Source organism: Salvelinus namaycush, chromosome 24, assembly GCF_016432855.1.
Source record: "Salvelinus namaycush isolate Seneca chromosome 24, SaNama_1.0, whole genome shotgun sequence".
Taxonomy (NCBI): domain Eukaryota; kingdom Metazoa; phylum Chordata; class Actinopteri; order Salmoniformes; family Salmonidae; genus Salvelinus; species Salvelinus namaycush.
In genome coordinates, this window is record NC_052330.1 from 25,428,195 (window position 1) to 25,449,806 (window position 21,612).

At 41.9% G+C, this 21,612-nt stretch overlaps 1 pseudogene; it reads left to right on the forward strand.

The window, feature by feature from the left end:
* The first annotated feature begins 6,305 nt into the window (after positions 1-6,305).
* Positions 6,306-21,612, forward strand: part of LOC120019366 — a 75,665-nt pseudogene continuing 60,358 nt past the window's right edge.

Here is a 21,612-nt window from a genome sequence, read left to right on the forward strand (position 1 = left end):
ACCACGGTACTATCATGTTTTTTTGGTCACTAACATGGCAGGAAAACACCATGGTCCTGGTGCAAATTCCATGGTATTTTCCTGCCATGGTAGTAACCAAAAAACTATCATAGTACCATGGTAGTTTTTTCATTGTACTACTATGGCAGGAAAATACAATGGAATTTGCACCAGGACCATGGTGTTTTCCTGCCATAGTAGTGACCAAAAATACATGGTATTTTTTTTCATTGTAGTAGCTACCATGGTACCAAAATGAACCATGGTAGTACAATGAAAAAAAATAGCATGGTTTTGTACTAGCAGCGTGTAGTGAAACCACACATGGTCTAGTAGTGTTGTTTACCCTCTTAAACCTTGGGACCTGGATAGGGTATGGTGAGAAGAAACCTTAAAAGATTTAAAATAGTTTATCTGGTGCTTCTCACTTCAATACAGTTTTCAGTTGGCTCTCTCTCATTCAACGGACATGGCTACTCTCATACAATTCCCAATAGCCAACATACGAAAAACTAATTGTAAAAAGGTATTAACTATCATCTTATCTCATATACATTTTCATCATGTATTTCTCAACATAATCCTAAAAACAGCAAGCTGTCGCCATGACAACGACAGGCTAGCTTGACTGGAGCAAACTTTAGCCGACGTTAGCTTCTATACTAACAAACTTTTAGAAATTAATTTAAAACCTCTACGGGATCGGTGTCCCTATACCGGGACGGTTGATGCTAACGTGCACTAATGTGACGAGAATGACAGCAAACTTTCCAGGACATAGACATGTCTTATATTGGCAGAAAGCTTAAATTCTTGTTAATCTAACTGATTTTGTGCATGACACAAGTAAGTTTTCCAACAATTTTTTACAGACAGATTATTTCACTTATAACTCACTGTATCACAATTCCAGTGGGTCAGAAGTTTACATACACTAGGTCGACTGTGCCTTTAAACAGCTTGGAAAATTCCAGAAAAGTATGTCATGGCTTTAGAAGCTTCTGAAAGGCTAGTTGACACCATTTGAGTCAATTGTAGGTGTACCTGTGGATGTATTTTAAGGCCTACCTTCAAACTCAGTGCCTCTGCTTGAAATCATGGGAAAATCAAAAGAAATCAGCCAAAACCTCAGGAAAAAAAATTGTAGACCTCCACAAGTCTGGTTCATCCTTGGGAGCAATTTCCAAACGCCTGAAGGTACCACGTTCATCTGTACAAACAATAGTACGCAAGTATAAACACCATGGGACCACTCAGCCGTCATACCACTCAGGAAGGAGACGCGTTCTGGCTCTGGTGCGAAAAGTGCAAATCAATCACAGAACAACAGCAAAGGACCTTGTGAAGATGCTGGAGGAAACCGGTTTAAAAGTATCTATATCCACAGTCCTATATCGACATAACTTGAAAGGCCGCTCAGCAAGGAAGAAGCCACTTCTCTAAAACCGCCATAAAAAAGCCAGACTACGGTTTGCAACTGCACATGGGGACAAAGATCGTTCCTTTTGGAGAAATGTCCTCTGGTCTGATGAAACAAAAATAGAACTGTTTGGCCATAATAACCATTGTTATGTTTGGAGGAAAAAGGGGGAGGCTTGCAAGCCAAAGAACACCATCCCAACCGTGAAGCACGGGGGTGACAGATTCATGTTGTGGGGGTGCTTTGCTGCAGGAGGGACTGGTGCACTTCACAAAATAGATGGCATCATGAGGAAGGAAAATTATGTGGATATATTGAAGCAACATCTCAAGACATCAGTCAGGAAGTTAAAGCTTGGTCGCAAATGGGTCTTCCAAATGGACAATGACCCCAAGCATACTTCCAAAGTTGTGGCAAAATGGCTTAAGTACAACAAAGTCAAGGTATTGGAGTGGCCATCACAAAGCCCTGACCTCAATCCTATAGAAAATGTGTGGGCAGAACTGAAAAGGCATGTGCGAGCAAGGAGGCCTACAAACCTGACTCAGTTCCACCAGCTCTGTTAGAAGGAATTGGCCAAAATTCACCCAACTTATTGTGAGAAGCTTGTGGAAGGCTCCCCAAAACCTTTGACCCAGGTTAAACAATTTAAAGGCAATGCTACCAAACACTAAATTAGTATGTAAACTTCTGACCCAGTGGTAATGTGATGAAAGAAATAAAAGCTGAAATAAGTCATTCTCTCTACTATTATTCTGACATTTCACATTCTTAAAATAATGTGCTGATCCTAACTGACCTAAGACATACATTTTTACTACGATGAAATGTCAAGAATTGTGAAAAACTGAGTTTAAATGTATTTGACTGAGGTGTATGTAAACTTCCGACTTCAACTGTTTTGTCACGCCCTGACCTTAGAGATCCTTTTTATGTCTCTATTTTGGTTGGTCAGGGCGTGAGTTGGGGTGGGCATTCTATGTTTTTGTTCTATGTTTTCTATTTCTATGTGTTTGCCGGGTGTGGTTCTCAATCAGAGGCAGCTGTCTATCTTTGTCTCTGATTGAGACCCATACTTAGGCAGCCTTTTTCCACCTGTGTTTTGTGGGTAGTTGTTTTCTGTTTTGTGTCTACACCAGACAGGACTGTTTCGTTTGTTCCGTTTTGTTATTTCTTGTTCTAGTGTTCAGTGTTATTATAAGTCATGAACACGTACCACGCTGCACTTTGGTCCTCTCCTTCTTCCTCAGACAAACGTCGTGACAACTACCCACCACCAAAGGACCAAGCAGCGTGGTGTAATGGACTCCTGGACATGGGAGGAAATCCTGGACGGCAAGGGACCCTGGGCACAGACGGGAGAGTATCGACGTCCAAAAGAGGAGCTGGAGGCAGCTCCTTCTTCCTCAGACGAACGTCGTGACATGTTTATTAGTTCTGCAAACTTTGCTATGCATGTTGTTAACCAACACATTAAGACGGTAAGTAACAATTGGTTTCCGTTACCTGTGTAACATCAATATGAGTAACATCAATATATACAGTACCAGTCAAAAGTTTGGACACCTACTAATTCCAGGGTTTTTCTTTATTTTTACTATTTTCTACATCGTAGAATAATAGTGAAGACACCAAAACTATGAAATAACACACATGGAATCATGTAGTAACCAAAAAAGTGTTAAACAAATCAATCAATTTTATATTTGAGATGCTTCAAAGTAGCCACCCTTTGCCTTGATGACGGCTTTGCACACTGTGGCGGATGAATCAGAATTAGTTGGGTAACATAGATAAATAAGATGTTTTATTTACATAATATGCTATGTGAGATACTTGTCATTAGAATGTATCCTTTTGGACTATAGTGTTGGCAGTTGCACTTTTTTCTTAGCTGGGGCTCAGTCATTTGGGGCCCATCGAGGGGAGAGGTCAGGCTTGTCTTTTACATGTCTCTGGTGCTATGCAGAATATCAGAAAGGGAAGAGGACAGGATGGAACATTGTCTTCATATGTGAATGTATCTGTTAAACCATGTGAAGGGATGGAGTGATTAAGGGGGAACCAATTACTTGTCTCCACCATGTCTGTGTGCAAGTCACTCCCCTCAGTGAGCTTGTCCAGGAGTGGAGTCAAGAGGGGGTTTACTTGAGATGAGAGTATCTAGAGTTGATAATTGATATATGCCATTGGATGAGTTGGTGTTTTTGTACTATGAAGTACCAGGAACGAGATTAGAACCTCGTCTTAGAGACCAAACTGAACGATAATTTACAGCGAATGCTATCTGGCTATGGGATACTCCTCTCTCAAGTAAAAGTCTTTCTTTGTGAACTGTTCCTAAGATCTGTGGTTCGTCATGTAAGTTGAGAGGGGTGTATCTTGGCTATAAAATATATTTGTATGCTTCTGTAGGCACTCTCAGAATTCATTATAGACACTGAATTGATATGATAGTCAAAGGGCTATTGTAAAGCTCATATTATTAAAGATGAAGTTTAAGTATAACTCTGACTGGTGTGTGGTTTGTAACTCTCCTAATTTGGTAATACAGGAAATTGCCACAACAACTAACTGAAGGTGAAATTAAAACACACCTTTTTATAGGATTAGGGTTCCCACATGTCCATATTTCCATGTTACAGCATTTGTTACAGAAGACAGAGTGGACAACCTGTGCTAATTAGCCATCTGCGTGTCCGAACACTTGTGTGTAAACGTAAGACTGATGCCACAAACATGTTGTCCCTGAAAAATACTGGTGGCTGCAACTGTGCAAGCCGGTTAAAACAGTGTACAGTAAGTGTGTGTTTTGCATTTGTGATAAGAAAAAAAACTAAGTTATATGAAAATAGAGGAATTTGTCTTTCTAGAACCATACCGCAATTGAGAATCGATGTTTAGATTGAGTTTTGGCATGCGGAGCCAATTCACCCTTTAAACAGAACATGTAAGGTCCTTGGACTGAAGAGTAACGTAGGCTCCTTTTGTCCAATATTGTGCTTGGCATAATATGTAGGCTAGCATAGGAATGGTGGATTAATAGCCCAGCCTATGAATTAACTTCTAATTTACACATCTAGCCTGTTCCCTTCTTGGGTAATCCATGCGTCTCCACTGGCATCTCCGTTGGCCTCTCTCTCTCTTCCTCTTAGGCAGAGTTGCAAAGAAAAAGCCATATCTCAGACTGGCCAATAAAAAGAAAAGCTTTACATAGGCAAAAGAACACAGACACTGGACAGAGGAACTCTGCCTAGAAGGCCAGCATCCCGGAGTCGCCTCTTCACTGTTGACGTTGAGACTGGTGTTTTGTGGGTACTATTTAATGAAGCTGCCAGTTGAGGCGTCTGTTTCTCAAACTAGACACTAATGTACTTGTCCTCTTGCTCAGTTGTGCACCTCCCACTCCTCTTTCTATTCTGGTTAGAGGCAGTTTGCGCTGTTCTGTGAAGGGAGTAGTACACAGCGTTGTACCAGATCTTCAGTTTCTTGGCATTTTCTCGCATGGAATAGCCTTCATTTCTCCAGAACAAGAATAGACTGACGAGTTTCAGAAGAAGGGCCTTTGTTTCTGGCCATTTTGAGCCTGTAATCGAACCCACAAATGCTGATGCTCCATATTTTTTATTTTATTTATTTATTTCACCTTTATTTAACCAGGTAGGCAAGCAGTTCGACACATACAACAACACAGAGTTACACATGGAGTAAAACAAACATGCAGTCAACAATACTGTAGAAAAATAAGTCTATATACAATGTGAGCAAATGAGGTGAGATAAGGGAGGTAAAGGCAAAAAAAGGCCATGGTGGCAACGTAAATACAATATAGCAAGTAAAACACTGAAATGGTAGATTTGCAGTGGAAGAATGTGCAAAGTAGAAATAGAAATAATAGGGTGCAAAGGAGCAAAATAAATAAATACAGTAGGGGAAGAGGTAGTTGTTTGGGCTAAATTATAGATGGGCTATGTACAGGTGCAGTAATCTGTGAGCTGCTCTGACAGCTGGTGCTTAAAGCTAGTGAGGGAGATAAGTGTTTCCAGTTTCAGAGATTTTTGTAGTTCGTTCCAGTCATTGGCAGCAGAGAACTGGAAGGAGAGGCGGCCAAAGGAGGAATTGGCTTTGGGGGTGACCAGAGATACTCAACTAGTCTAAAGAAGGCTAGTTGTATTGCTTCTTTAATCAGAACAACAGTTTTCAGCTGTGCTAACATAATTGCAAAAGGGTTTTCCAATGATCAATTATCCTTTTCAAATGCTAAACTTGGATTAGCTAACATAACGTGCCATTGGAACACAGGAGTGATGGTTGCTGATAATGGGCCTCTGTACGCCTATGTAGATATTCCATTAAAAAATCAGCTGTTTCCAGCTACAATAGTAATTTACAACATTGACTATGGCGACTCTGTATTTAAGATCAATTTGATATTTTAATGGACAAAAAATGTGCTTTTATTTAAAAAACAATGACATTTTAAGTGACCCTGAACTTTAAACGGGAGTGTATGTCAATAAGGTATTTCTGTTTTTTTTTTTTTTTTAAATTTGCAAATATTTCTAAACCTGTTTTCTCTTTGTCATTATGGGGTATTGTGTGTAGATTGTTGAGGATCTTTAAAACATTTTTTTATACATTTTAGAATAATGCTGTAATGTAACAAAATGTGGAAAAAGTAAAGTGGGCTGAAAACTTCCCGAAGGCGCTGTAGATCGTCTGGTATGTCACTCAGACTGATGACAATTCTGTCAATTGGCCTGTTCTGCTGGTGTCCAATGCTATGACATTATTCAACAAATTAAACCAGAGTTAGTGATTTCCTCCATTCTAGTCTCTGTCTTTTATTTCTCTCCTTCTGTAGGTGTCTCATGTGGTACTGATCTAGGCCCATCATGCTGACCGCACAGAGGACATGTGCAGCTCTGGCTGTACGCCGACTCCTAGGAGCTCGCTGCTCCTAACACACACATACATACACCAACACACACTCACAGAAAAACTCCAGACAGTTCCGTACTGCCGCGCTCTGTCAGGATGAGGTAGACCTGCACCCAGAGTGGGCCAGTCTGGCCAAGAAACAGCTGAAGGGGAAGAACCCAGAAAACCTGATCTGACGTACGCCGGAGGGCCTCAACATCAAACCCGTCTACACTAAAGCAGACTCTGCTATGAAGCCTGACGAGCTTCCGGGCATCTTCCCCTACACTAGGGGGGCCTACCCCACTATGTACACATTCAGGCCCTGGACTATCAGGCAATATGCTGGCTTCAGCACCGTGGAGGAGAGCAACAAGTTCTACCAGGACAACATTAAAGGTACTGCCTAGTTTGATCAAATGGCGTTATATGTTTCAAGTTTTAATGTCACATGCACAAGTACAGTGAAATGCCTTTCTTGCAAGCTCAAAACCCAACAATTCAATAATCAATATCAATGTAGTACTAAGAAAAAACACACGAGAAATAAGAAATATGAAATGCACAATAAAGTAAGTAAGCATACTATATACAAGAAATATTTAAGTCAGTTCCAATACCATATTTACATGTGCAGGGATACTGGATTGATGGAGGTAGATATGTATAGGGGTAAGGAGACAGGGATACTGGATTGATGGAGGTAGATATGTACAGGGGTAAGGAGACAGGGATACTGGATTGATGGAGGTAGATATGTATAGAGGTAAGGAGACAGGGATACTGGATTGATGGAGGTAGATATGTATAGAGGTAAGGAGACAGGGATACTGGATTGATGGAGGTAGATATGTATAGAGGTAAGGAGACAGGGATACTGGATTGATGGAGGTAGATATGTATAGAGGTAAGGAGACAGGGATACTGGATTGATGGAGGTAGATATGTATAGGGGTAAGGAGACAGGGATACTGGATTGATGGAGGTAGATATGTATAGAGGTAAGGAGACAGGGATACTGGATTGATGGAGGTAGATATGTACAGGGGTAAGGAGACAGGGATACTGGATTGATGGAGGTAGATATGTATAAGGGTAAGGAGACAGGGATACTGGATTGATGGAGGTAGATATGTACAGGGGTAAGGAGACAGGGATACTGGATTGATGGAGGTAGATATGTATAGGGGTAAGGAGACAGGGATACTGGATTGATGGAGGTAGATATGTATAGAGGTAAGGAGACAGGGATACTGGATTGATGGAGGTAGATATGTATAGGGGTAAGGAGACAGGGATACTGGATTGATGGAGGTAGATATGTATAAGGGTAAGGAGACAGGGATACTGGATTGATGGAGGTAGATATGTACAGGGGTAAGGAGACAGGGATACTGGATTGATGGAGGTAGATATGTATAGAGGTAAGGAGACAGGGATACTGGATTGATGGAGGTAGATATGTACAGGGGTAAGGAGACAGGGATACTGGATTGATGGAGGTAGATATGTACAGGGGTAAGGAGACAGGGATACTGGATTGATGGAGGTAGATATGTATAGAGGTAAGGAGACAGGGATACTGGATTGATGGAGGTAGATATGTACAGGGGTAAGGTGTCTTGGAAACAGGATATAAGATAAACAGTGTGTAGAGTCAGTATAAATGTATGTGCATATTATGTGTTAGTGAGCAAATGACGGTGTGAGTGTGTGGGTCCCTGTTAGTGTGCATAGTGACTGAATACTGAACTAAAAGGTCAATAAAGATACAAGGGAAACTCGGTTTGTGTAGCTATTTGGTTAGCTATTTATCAGTTGTATTGCTTGGGGATAGAAGCTGTTGAAGAGTCTGTTGGTGTCAGACTTGATGCACCGATACCTCTTGCCATGCGGTAGCAGAGAAAATAGTCTATGGCTTGGGTGGTTGGGGTCTTTGACGATTATCCGGGCCTGCTATTCACACCGATATAGAGGTCCTGGATGGCATGGAGCTATTGCCATACCAAGCAGTGATGCAGACAGTCAATATGCTCTCAATGGTACAGCTGTAGAACCCTTTCATGATTTGAGGGCCCATGCCAAACTTTCAGTCTTTGGTGATTTGGACACAGAGGAACTTGACATTGTCTACCTGCTCCAATGCCACCCGTCGGTGGATAAGGGCTTGCCCCCCCCCCCATTTTCCTGTAGTCCACGATCAGCTCTTTGATCTTGCTTACATTGAGGGAGAGGTTTTTTCTCTGGCACCATACTGTCAGGTGACTGACCTCCTTTGTAGGCTGACTCATTATCGCCAATGATCAGGCCTACCACCGTCGTGTCATCAGCAAACTGGATGATGGTGTTGGAGTCGTGCGTGGGTGAACAGGGAGTACAGGAGGGGACTAAAAACACACCCTTGTGGGGCCCATGTGTTAAGGGTGAACGTGGTGGAGGTGATGTTGACTACCCTCACCACCTGGTGTCGGCCCATAAGGAAGTCCAGGATCCAGCCACCGATGGAGGCGCTCAGACCCAGAGTCCTCAGCCTGGTGACAAGCTTGTAGGCAATAATGGTGTTGAACACTGAGCTGTAGTCAATGAACAGCATTCTCACGTAGGTATTCTTCTTATCTAGGTGGGTGAGGACAATGTGGAGAGTAATTGAGATTGCGTCATCTATGGATCTGTTTGGGCAGTATGCAAATTGGAGTGAGTCTAGGGTGGCTGAGATGGTGGAGTTAAAGTGTGCTATAACCAGCCTCTCAAAGCACTTCATGATTACAGAAGTGAGTGCTACAGTGCGGTAATCATTGTGGCATGAAGCCTTAGAGTACTTAGGAACAGGGATGATTGTGGTCATCTTAAAACATGTGGTGATTACAGACTGGGACAAGGAGACTTAGAAAATTACCTGCCAGCTGTTCTGTGCATGCTCTGAGAAGGCGCCCTGGAATACCGTCAGGGCCCGTGGCCTTGCAGTTGTTGACCTGATTAAAGACCCTTCTCACGTCGGTCTCAGAGGGCGACATCACCCAGTCCTCTGGGACGTGATATATTATATAATAATTTTAATTAACCCAGGTCCTCTGAAGCTGAGTGGCACCAATACATTTTGTGTTCTGTCTGGAAATAGACTGTCAGGTTCAATTATTGAAGTTTTTCCCCCTCTACTTTACTAAACTCAGCAAAAAAAGAAACATACTTTTTCAGGACCCTGTCTTTCAAAGATAATTTGTAAAAATCCAAATAACTTCACAGATCTTCATTGTAAAGGGTTTCAACACTGTTTCCAATGCTTGTTCAATGAACCATTAACAATTAATGAACATGCACATATGGAACGGTCATTAAGACACTAACAGCTTACAGATGGTAGGCAATTATTAAGGTCACAGTTATGAAAACTTAGGACACTAAAGAGGCCTTTCTAGTGACTCTGAAAAACAACAATCATGATTGATTGATTATGATTGATTTGATTGGTTGACCAACTTGTTGTTTCCTCTGGCAGCACATGCCCAAGTTCAACTCCATCTCCATCAGTGGGTACCATCTCCAGGAGGCCGGCGCGGACGCCATCTTGGAAGTGGCCTACACCATCGCCAACGGCCTGGAGTACTGCCGTACTGGGCTGAAAGCTGGGCCTCACTATCGACGAGTTCGCCCCCAGGTAAACACACCCAGTGAGATCATACGTGTGTGTTGTCCCCGGGACCTCATTCTTGCATGGTGCTTAAGTGCTATCTATGGGTTGTTTCTGGAGTGGTTGTCTGTGATTTCCTGGCTCGCTGCTTCATGTCATGTTTTTGATGTAGAGCCATATGATTGACAGCGAGGTCAAAGGACATACCCCCCTTTTTAAAGTTGCTGTGAATTGACTGTTCTTTCGTTTAGCCATGACTTTTAGCCAGCCTATGTTTTGTCAAGGGCAATTGCACAGCATTCTCAGCGGGCTCAGATGCAACAGGAGGCATGTGGTTTTCAGTGGAAATGGAAACACGAGTTCTGTTTTTTGACATTAATAAGGCAATACTTGATCTTAACTCCTCCTCCACATTTACTCTATTGGTTAAACAGTGCAGAAGAGAAACTCCTCCAACTTAATAAAAAAATAATAATCTTGTCAGGACCTCAGGGAATCAAAAACCAATGAAAAAAACTATGATTACAAATTATACAAACCATACAACTCTATGCACAAGGACTACTTTTAACAATTTCCACTGAACATTTTACAAATACACATTTACTTGAAGAACATAGCAGATGCAAAGTTTGTGCTGTTTGTGCCATCATTCTGTTACCAAACTTTTCATCTGCACTGTTGTATTTTTGTACAGTTTTCAGTTAACATTTTTTAGAAGTTATCCTTTTGCATAGAGTTGTATGGTTTGTTTAACTTTGCAATCATTGTTTTTTGTTTGACATGCAGTTTAATGTGAACAATCAGTCTCTGCATCATTCTGTTATTGTGGAATAACGATGAATCTCCATCGTTCATTTAGTCCATCTGACATCTACAATAATGCAGGTCCCTTCAAACATCACTCAATTTGTCAAACTATTTCTCAAGTAATGTTAACACCAAATAAAATGTTCTTACAAAATCCTTTGATACTCAGGTACTTGTACATACAACAACACTCTATATCCCTCTGTCTCCTCTCCAGGTTGTCATTCTTCTGGGGTATCGATATGAACTTCTACATGGAGATCGCCAAGCTGAGGGCAGGCAGGAGGCTGTGGGCCACACTCATCAAGGAGAAGTTTCAACCTAAGCTGGCCAAGTCTTTGCTCCTCAGGAACCACTGTCAGACCTCAGGCTGGTCCCTCATTGAACAGGTGGGGGGAGGACAAACACAATAACTTTGATTGTGGCCAAGTCATTAATGAAGGGTGAACCCACTCTCGTCTGGTCTTATGTCATCTAATAAACACTGAACTTAGCTGTCGTCTGAGAATTTCTTCACCTGTGCTGATAGAGGATACTTCCTGTCCCCCACAGTCTCTTTACACCACGTAGTCTAGTCTAATTTAATCTATTGTGACCTTTCTGTGTTGTATTCTGTTTTCCCCAGGACCCGTATAACAACGTGGTGCGTACGGTGACCGAGGCGATGGCTGCGGTGTTCGGAGGGACCCAGTCTCTCCACACCAACTCTTTTGATGAGGCTCTGGGTCTACCCACGGTGAAGAGCGCCTGCATTGCACGTAACACACAGATCATCATCCAAGAGGAGTCTGGGATACCCAAGGTTGCTGACCCCTGGGGAGGGTCACACATGATGGAGGCGCTGACCGACGATGTCTACAGGACTGCCCTGAAGGTGAGGGTTTGGAGGTCAGGGCTTGGGCCCATGGGGTTGCACACCCTTTATTGTAATTTTAATGGTTGTTTGTATTGATTGTGTTCTGTTTCAGTACTTCAAATGTTTTTCCATGTGTCTCCTCTATGTGTAGTTTATTGACATGTCTTTTCCTTTCTTGTAGTTTATCAATGAGATCGAGGAGGTGGGAGGCATGGCCAGAGCTGTGGCTGAAGGCATTCCTAAACTACGCATCTAGGAGTGTGCTGCTCGCAGACAGGCTCGCATTGACTCAGGTACTGCAGCAATACACACACACACTTGTGTAGTGCAGGCACACGTGCACCTCTGTCCTTCTCCCATCTCCCCACTTCCCTGTCCCCCCTTTATTCTCTCCTCCCACCCTCCCTCCTCAGTCTCTTATTCCCTCCTCTTTCTCCCCTCCATCTCCCCTCCCCTCCTATAAGCCCGAGGTGTAATTTAGTGGGTATTATGGCTGGGAATTACCAGGGTCCTCAATATATTACCATGATACTTAGGTGCCGATACGATATGTATTACGATTATCACGATTCTACTGTATATGTGATTTTTTGATTCGATGTTCCAAACATATTGCTCACCATATGTCTGCTGCAGAGGGACACGAGGGAGCCATGAGAAGTTTCATCATTCAGTGAAATGAAAGTGCCAAAACAAATTGATTCCCTAATTAAAAATAAAATGGAGAACAAGATATTAAGGAGAAATACTGGCGTTTTGGTGCAGGTATAGACAACTAGCACAAAATAATATTGCGATATTGTCAAAACGATATAATATATCGTCAAATATTATCCCGATATGTAACTGTATAGATATTTTCCCCCATCACTAGTAGGTAGTGCTGAAAAGCATCAGTTCTCCACTCCGCATTTCATAGCTGCTCTTTCAAAAATGCATGTCATGCAGTTTTTACTGCTCGCTCTGAAGATACACGCAGGTAGGCACGCATGCACACACACCAGGGCTCAAAACTGCCACCAAAACCAGGGGCACAGTCTGAAATTGCATTTGTCTCCCCAAGTTTTATAATTGGAATGTGATACAAAACGAGGCAGCGGTATGCTTTAGGACCATGCGGACACTTCCGAGCAGTCGGCTAGGCTGTTTGGAGTGTTTATCCGACCGGATAAAAAATATTTACAAAAATATATGCGGTACCAATCAAAAGTTTGGACAGACCTACTCATTCAAGGGTTGTTCTTTATTTTTACTATTTTCTACATTGTAGAATAATAGTGAAGACAATCAAACTATGGAATCATGTAGTAACCAAAGAATTGTTAAACAAATCAAAATATATTTGAGATTCTTCATAGTAGCCACCCTTTGCCTTACTGACAACTTTGCACACTCTTGGCATTCTCTCAACCAGCGTCACCTGGAATGCTTTTCGAACAGTCTTGAAGGAGTTCCCACATATGTTGAGCACTGTTTGGCTGCTTTTTCTTCAATCTGTGGTCCAACTCATCCCAAACCATCTCAACTGGGTTGAGGTCAGGGGATTGTGGAGGCCAGGTCATCTGATGCAGCACTCCATCACTCTCCTTCTTGGTCAAATAGCCCTTACACAGCCTGGAGGTGTGTTGGGTCTTTGTCCTGTTGAAAATCAAATGATAGTCCCACTAAGTGCAAACCAGATGGGATGGCGTATCGCTGCACAATGCTTTGGTAGCGATGCCGGTTAGGTGTGCCTTGAATTCTAAATAAATCAAAGACAGTGTCACCAGCAAGAACCCCCACACCATCACACCACCACCTCCATGCCTACCTCCATGCTTCACGGTGGGAACCACACATGTGGAGATCATCCGTTCACCTACTCTGCGTCTCACAAAGACATGGCGGTTGGAACCAAAAATCTCAAATTTGGATCAAAGGACAGATTTTCACCGGTCTAATGTCCATTGTTTGTGTTCCTTGGCCCAAGCAAGTCTCTTCTTCTTGTTGGTGTTCTTTAGTAGTGGTTTCTTTGCAGCAATTCGACCATGAAGGCCTGATTCATGCAGTCTCCTCTGAACAGTTGATGTTGAGATGTGTCTGTTACTTGAACTCTGAAGCATTTATTTGGGCTGCACTTTGAGGCTGGTAACTCTAAAAAACGTATCTTCTGCAGCAGAGTTAACTCTGGGTCTTCCTTTCCTGTGGCGGTCATTATGAGAGCCAGTTTCATCAAAGCTCTTGATGGTTTTTGCGACTGCATTTGAAGAAACTTTCAAAGTTCTTCACATTTTCTGAATTGACTGACCTTCATGTCTGAAATTAATGATGGACTGTCGTTTCTCTTAGCTTATTTGAGCTTTTCTTGCCATAATATGGACTTGGTCTTTTACCAAATAGGGCTATCTTCTGTATACCACCCCTACCTTGTCATAACACAACTGATTGGCTCAAATGCATTAAGGAAATAAATTCCACAAATGTAATTTTAACAAAGCACACCTGTTAATTGAAATGCATTCCAGGTGACTACCTCATGAAGCTGGTTGAGAGAATGCCAAGAGTGTGTGAAGCTGTCATCAAGGCAAAGGGTGGCTACTTTGAAGAATCTCAAAGTAGCAACTCTCAATGATTTGTTTAACACTTTCTTTAGGGTTAATACATTATTCCATATGTGTTATTTCATAGTTTTGATGTTTTCACTATTATGCTACAATGTAGGAAATAGTAAAAATAAAGAAAAACCCTTGAATGAGTAGGTGTGTCCAAACTTTTGACTGGTACTGTATGTCCCACCCCTTCTTCTAAAACCAAAGTTGTGCCCTTGACCAAAATTCTCGCATTTGCGACCCTTTGACTTGGCAGTGTGACACCAACTTCTAACTGGTAGCTAGGGTGCCAGTGAAAGAAATGTAGCTAATAGATGGTTCACAATTTGTTTTTAGATGGTTCACAATTAGTTTTTAAATGGTTCACAATTAGTTTTTTGTTTTTATTATCAAGATTTATTCAAACAGCAATGGGTATGCAGACCAGGTTTTCAAAAAGTCTTGGTTGAATCTTTGCGATGGGCATTCCAGTCATCATGCACTGTTTGAATAATCATTTCTAAAGGCTTTCCCCCAAAATCTCCCCAACTAAATGTTGACTAAAGAGTAAGACTACCTGCTTTCCCAGGCCTGTAGTCTTTTCATTCGGGCCAGTAGCTTTCAGTTGGCACTGGCAAATTTACCTGAATGTCAAGCCCTGCAAAGGGCATGATAATTAAAAAAATAGCTAGTCATTACTAGCCTGGTTCTGTATTGAATCTAGGTACATTATGGGACAGGTCAGGTCATTATTATCAGAAGAAATTGGTGTGACCAAATCATGTGCTGGTGCCATCAACTGAAAAAGTTGGTAGCACCAGTACCACCAATGAAAAAGTTAGTTTAGAGCCCTACACACACACACACACACACACACACACACACACACACACACACAGTGTATATATACTGTGAGTGTATATATAGAGTATATACTGTATATAGACATTACCTACAGCAGGGGTCCCCAAGTACATTCAGCCGTGGGCAGATTTTTCCTTGAGGGGCAGAACATAGTTCTAAATAATTTGTATCCCAAGAATCCCTAACATTTATAGTATTTGACAAAAACATAATCCATTTGGATACGATCACAGTTGCCTCCATTTATGCGTGGAAATACTTGGGAACAGATTTTAGAAATTAAAATCACTGAGCTAATTTCATGGTGATTTTATTATTTTATGTCCAAGAACAAAAATGTTATATACTGAAAAGAAAATATTAACGCAACAATTTCAAAGATTTTACTGAGTACATTTCATAAAAGGAAATCAGTCAATTTAAATAAATTCCTTAGGCCTGTTAGGTTTTAATTCTCAGAGTAAAAAACTCTACGGACACTATGAAAGCTTAACTTCTCTGCACTACGGATCCCTTTAGCGGGATAATTTTCCTAAACAACCGCTGAATTGCAGGGCACAAAATATTACTACAAATATTTATAATCATGCAATCACAAGTGAAATATACCAAAACACAGCTTAGCTTGTTGTTAATCCACCTATCGTGTCAGATTTTGAAAATATGCTTTACAGCGAAAGCAATCCAAGCTTTTGTAAGTGTATCAATCAATGCTAGAACAGCTAGCCCCAAATTAGCATGGTCACGAATGTCAGAAAAGCAATAAAATTAATCGCTTACCTTTGATAATCTTTGGATGTTTGCACTCACGAGACTCCCAGTTACACAATAAATGTTATTTTTGTTCGATAAATATTACAATTGGGTTGCGCGTTATGTTCAGAAAACTACAGCCTCTTTCCGTTCGACGAAAATTCCAAAAAGTATCCGTAATGTTCGTAGAAACATGTCAAATGTTTTTTATAATCAATCCTCAGGTTGTTTTTAACATACATAATCGATAATATTTCGACCGTAACCTATTCAATAAAAGAGAGAAAGAAAATGGAGAGCTACCCTACTCGCGCGCAGGAACTAATCAAAGGACACCTGACTAGTTTTGAAAAATCTCGCTCATTTTTCAAAATAATAGCCTGAAACTATGTCTAAAGCCTGGTCACTGCCTGAGGAAGCCATTGGAAAAGGAATCTGGTTGATACCCCTTTAAATGGAAGAAAGACGCGAAATGAAACACAGATAAAAAAATAAAAAAATCACTTCCGGGTTAGATTTCCTCAGGTTTTCGCCTGCAAAATCTGTTTTGTTATACTCACAGACAATATTTTGACAGTTTTGGAAACTTTGGAGTGTTTTCTATCCTAATCTGTAAATTATATGCATATTCTACGATCTGGACCTGAGAAATAGTCCGTTTACCTTGGGAACGTTATTTAAAAAATAAATAAAAATCTGACCCCTAGCGTCAATTAAACAAGTTTATTCTTCCCAGAAGATCAATACAGCTGCATTAGACAAAAAAAATTCACACAAGCACTGATATTTAGCCGTTCCTCCTAGGCTGAGTCTCCTCCTACACATCCGAACAGCCAATACATCTTTGTTGCTAGACAGAACCTTAGTGATATCTGTTCTTCCTCACTTCATCTGACCTGACCTCTACCCCAAAGTGCTCACTCCTCCCCAACTCACGGCTGTCATGGTGCCTGGTACCAGACTGTGTCTCTTCTCCTCCCAGAGGATCCCTCCCAAAGGATCCCTGATGGCTAACAATAACATATCCTGACATAATGTAAACATTATACATTACCCTCTCTCCCTCAGTGACATGAATAAGTATATTTCATATTCTGAGAACCCAACAGGCCTTAATCTATGGATTTCACAGTAATACAGATATGCATCTGTTGGTCACAGATACCTTTAAAAAAAAGTAGGGGCCTGGATCAGAAAACCAGTCAGTATGACCACCATTTGCCTCATACAGCGCAACACATCTCTTTTGCATATAATTGATCAGGTTGTTGATTGTGGCCTGTGGGGTGTTGTCCCACTCATCTTCAATAGCTGTGTGAAGTTGCTGTATATTGGCAGAAACTGGAACACGCTGTCGTACACGGTGATCCAGAGCATCCCAAACATTCTCAATGGGTGACATGTCTGGTGAGTGCGCAGGCAATGGAAGAACTGGGACATTTTCAGCTTCCAGGAATTGTGTACTGATCCTTGCAACACGGGGCCATGCATTATCATGCTGAAACAAGAGTTGATGGTGGTGGATGAATGGCACGACAATGGGCCTCAGGATCTTGTCACGTTATCTCTGTGCATTCAAATTGCAATCGATAAAATGCAATTGTGTTTGTCTATAGCTTATGCCTGCCCATACCATAACCCCACCTCCACCATGGGGCACTGTGTTGACATCAGCAAACCGCTTGCCCACATGATGCCATACATGCGTGGTCTGACATCTGCCAGGTACAGTTGAAACCGGGATTCATCCGTGAAGACCACACTTCTCCAGCATGCCGGTGATCACTTAAGTCGGTTACGACGCTGAACTGCAGTCAGGTCAAGGACCTGGTGAGGATGACAAGCACTCAGATGAGCTTCCCTGAAGATGGTTTCTGACAGTTTATGCAGAAATTGTGCAAACCCACAGTTTCATCAGCTGTCCGGGTGTCTGGTCTCAGACGATCCCGCAGGTGAAGAAGCCGGATGTGGAGGTCCTGGGCTGGCGTCGTTACACGTGGTCTGCGTTTGTGAAGCTGGTTGGACATACTGCCAAATTCTCTAAAACGACAATGGAGGCGGCTTATGGTAGAAAAAATAACATTACATTATCTGGCAACAGTTCTGGTGGACATTCCTGCAGGCAGCATGCCAATTGCACACTTCCTCAAAACTTGAGACATGTGGCATTGTGTTGTGTGACAAAACTGCACATTTTAGTGGCCTTTTATTGTCTCCAGCACATGGTGCACCTGTGTAATGATCATGCTGTTTAATCTGCTTCTTGATATGCCACACCTGTCAGGTGGATGGATTATCTTGGCAAAGGAAAAATGCTCACTAACAGGGATGTAATCAAATTTGTTCACCACATTTTAGAGAAACAATATTTTTGTGTGTATGGAGAATCTTTTATTTCAGCTCATGAAACATGGGACCGACACTTTACATGTTGCATTTATATTTTTGTTCAGTATATATGCAGGCTGCCTATTTGGGAACCCTGACCTACAGTATGTAACTTGCCATCCAACATTTCCTCATCTCCCACCCCTTTCTAATGCGACTAGCCCCAATGCTCCTCCCTCTTTTTCCCCTGCCCCACTACAAAGTTTCTCCCTGTAGCCGGTCACTGAGTCTGAGGTGCTAAAGGAGCTCCTTAAACTTGACCACAAAAAACTATCTGGGTCAGATGGTTTAGACCCTTTCCTCTTTAAGGTTGCTGCTCCCATCATCGCCAATCCTATCTCTGACCTTTTTAACCTGTCTCCTCTCTGGGGAGGTTCCCATTGCTTGGAAGGCAGCCACTGTTTGTCCTTTATTTAAATTGGTAGATCAAGCTGATCCTGTCATAGGCCTATTTCTATTCTGCATTGTTTATCAAAAGTTGATTTCAAGAAAGCCAGTCAGTTGATTGATTGTCTATAGTATTCTCTCTGGTATGCAATCTGGTTTCCACTCAGGTTATGGATGTGTCACTGCAACCTTAAAAGTCCTCAATGATGTTACCATTGTCCTTGATTCTAATCAATGTTGTGCTGCTATTTTATTGACTTGGCCAAAGCATTTTATATGGTAGACAATTCCATTCTTGTGGCCAGCTAAGGAGTATTGGTGTGTTTGAGGGGTCTTTGGCCTGGTTTTCTAACTATCTCTCTCGAAGAGTGCAGTGTATAAAGTCAGAACATCTGCTGTCTCATCCACTGCCTGTCACCAAGGAAGTACCTAAAGGCTCAATCCTAGGCCCCACACTCTTCTCAATTTACATCTACAACATAGCTCAGGCAGTAGGAATCTCTCTCATCCATTTATATGCAGATGATAGTCTTATATTCAGCTGGCCCCTCCCCGGATTTTGTGTTAAACGCTCTACAACAAAGCTTTCTTAGTATCCAACAAGCTTTCTCTGCCCTTAACCTTGTTCGGAACACCTCCAAAACAAAGGTAATGTGGTTTGGTAAGAAGAATTCCCCTCTCCCCACATGTGTGATTACTACCTCTGTGGGTTTAGAGCTTGAGGTAGTCACCTCATACAAGTACTTGGGAGTATGGCTAGATGGTATGTTGTCCTTCTCTCAGCACATATCAAAGCAGCAGGCAAAACTTAAATCTAGACTTGGTTTCCTCTATCGTAATAGCTCTTCTTTCACCCTAGCTGCCAAAATAACCTTGATTTTAGATGACCTTCCTACCGATGTTAGATTATGTAGACGTAATTTATAGATCGGCAGGTAAGGGTGCTCTCAAGCGGCTAGATGTTCTTTACCATTTGGCCATCAGATTTGCCACCAATACTCCTTATAGGACACATCACTACACTCTATACTCCTCTGTAAACTTGTCATCTCTGTATACCTGTCGTAAGACCCACTGGTTGATGCTTACATTTGGGCTTACATTTGTTATTCAAGGAAAAACAGAAGTGACATTTGCATTTGACTAGTTCTGGAAGACTGTTACAACCAAGCACTCCTGCTGTGCATATCTCTGTGTAGTTGGAAACATTGTGGCGGTTGTCAACAGTACTACCTGGAATTAGCTTTCATCTGTCCAGTTCTTTAATGTCACTAGAGAGGGAGATGAGACATCCGGGATCTGATCAACAGGTAGGAAAGAAAGTCTGTGTACCCAGTATCTCACCAGGAAGACCAGAGAGTTGGTCAACTCTTATCTACGTTTATAAACTGTGTGGTTCGAGCCCTGAATGCTGATTGGCTGAAAGCTGTGGTATATCAGACGTATACCATGGGTATGACTGACTAAGTATTTATTTTTACTGCTCTATTTAAGTTTGTAACCAATTTATAATAGCACCTCGGGTCGTTTTGGTATATTACCAATATACCACGGCTAAGGGCTCTATCCAGGCACGTGTTGCGACGTGCCTTAGAACAGCCCTTAGCTGTGGTATATTGGCCATATACCACACCCCCTTGGGCCTTATTGCTTAAATACACCCCATGAGGGCATGGTTGATGCACAACTTTCTGACTTGCTGTTTCCCCTCAGGATTCATTCACTTTCAAATTTACCCCAGAGGCTATTTTAGAACTGCTTATGAATTGGAAAGTTTTGTTCCAGCCTCCCGGTATGAATATGCATTTATATAGCCCAAGCTGTGCTCAGAGGTTTTAGCGAATTTAATTCACATAGCCTACATGCAGCTCCAACTATGCACGTATGTATTTTTAAAAGTGGATATGTATTTGCATGCGAGTGCCCTCACACAGACACACACACACACAGACTATGGAACACATAGACACATTAAACTATTTGCCTGTGGCAGGTGGATTAAGTGTTCTGCCCGGGAGCATAGCAACACAAGTCTGCCTGGAATTAAGGAGCATTTAGGGTCTTAGAGGTCTGTTTCCACAGCTGTGGTTTGGATCATACATTCATCAAAGGCCTAGTGAAAACTGGCCAGGGGAAAGTGAAAGACTGTGTGTGTGTGTGTTACAAAACAGTCTGAGGCTTAGAAGTGAGACAGTTATTTGAAGGAAAAGAGGATACCTAGTAGCTGCACAACTGAATTCATTCAACCGAAATGTGTCTTCCACATTTAACCCAACCCCTCTGAATCAGAGAGGTGCTGGGAACTGCCTTAATCTATGCCAACGTCATCGGCACCCTAGGAGCAGTTGTTGGGGGTTAACTGCCTTGCTCAAGGGCAGAACGGCAGACTTTTCCACCTTGCTGGCGTAGGGATTCAAACCAGCAACCTTTCGGTTACTGGCCCAACGCTCTTAACTGCTAGGCAACCTGCCTATAGTGTGTGGGGGTAAGGAGAGATCTAGATAGATGGATGATCTCTTATGTCCAGTTCTGTATTGCTGTCATCTCTCCATGCTTGCCGGGTAAAGGGAGGTAGCAATGAAATCCAGGAGCTCTCAAAAGTGTTACAATATAAAGAGCAGTCTTTTTGTGCTTCACACACACATAACATACGGTCTCTCTAGCACGCACGTACACGTTCTGTGGTGGTTAATTTCTTTAATATCAAATGAGGAGAGAGAAACTTATCACACAAGTCAGAGTTATACTTAAACTACATCTTTATTCACTTATTAATAAGGGAGCAGGTCAGTACAAAAAAGGAAAAACAAGTACATAAAGAGTGAATCGATTGAGTGCTCTACGTTAATAATGGCTGGTCGGTGAATTACCCTCAGATTATTCGTTGAGAGCCCCGAGACAAAGATACAAAGGTCTTTTATAGCCAAGATTCACCCCCTTCAGTCTACATGACGAACAACAGATGTATGGAATGGGTCACAAGGTTAAGATTTGTATGAAAGATACTTATAATTTACAG